Source organism: Triticum aestivum, chromosome 6D, assembly GCF_018294505.1.
Source record: "Triticum aestivum cultivar Chinese Spring chromosome 6D, IWGSC CS RefSeq v2.1, whole genome shotgun sequence".
Taxonomy (NCBI): Eukaryota; Viridiplantae; Streptophyta; class Magnoliopsida; order Poales; family Poaceae; genus Triticum; species Triticum aestivum.
In genome coordinates this window covers 17495008-17495385 of record NC_057811.1, presented here as the reverse complement: position 1 = coordinate 17495385, position 378 = coordinate 17495008, and positions in this window count along the sequence as shown.

Sequence of the window (378 nt, the reverse complement as noted above, 5' to 3'; positions counted from 1 at the left end):
AATGATTTTCATAGGAATTTTGGAGGATTAAAATCTTTAGAAATCTTTTCTATGTTGGTTGTTTGATTCATATGATCGAATCCTATAGGGAATTTATTCAGGGATTTCTTTGTACTACTTCCCATATGATTCCTAACATCCACTCCAACCTATCTGAAAGAATTTTTTGTTTTTCCTACTATACAATCAAACAAACCAAAATCTTGTAAGATTAAGATGAGCGTAACATTTCAATCTTATGTTTTTTCCCGCAATTTTAGAATCATGTTTAATTAAAGAGGCCGTGAATGTTTTTTTTTGCGTGGTTCTAATCATTGTACTCCCTCCGTCTCAAAATAAGTGTCTCAATTTTGTACTAACTTTAGTGCAAAGTTGTAC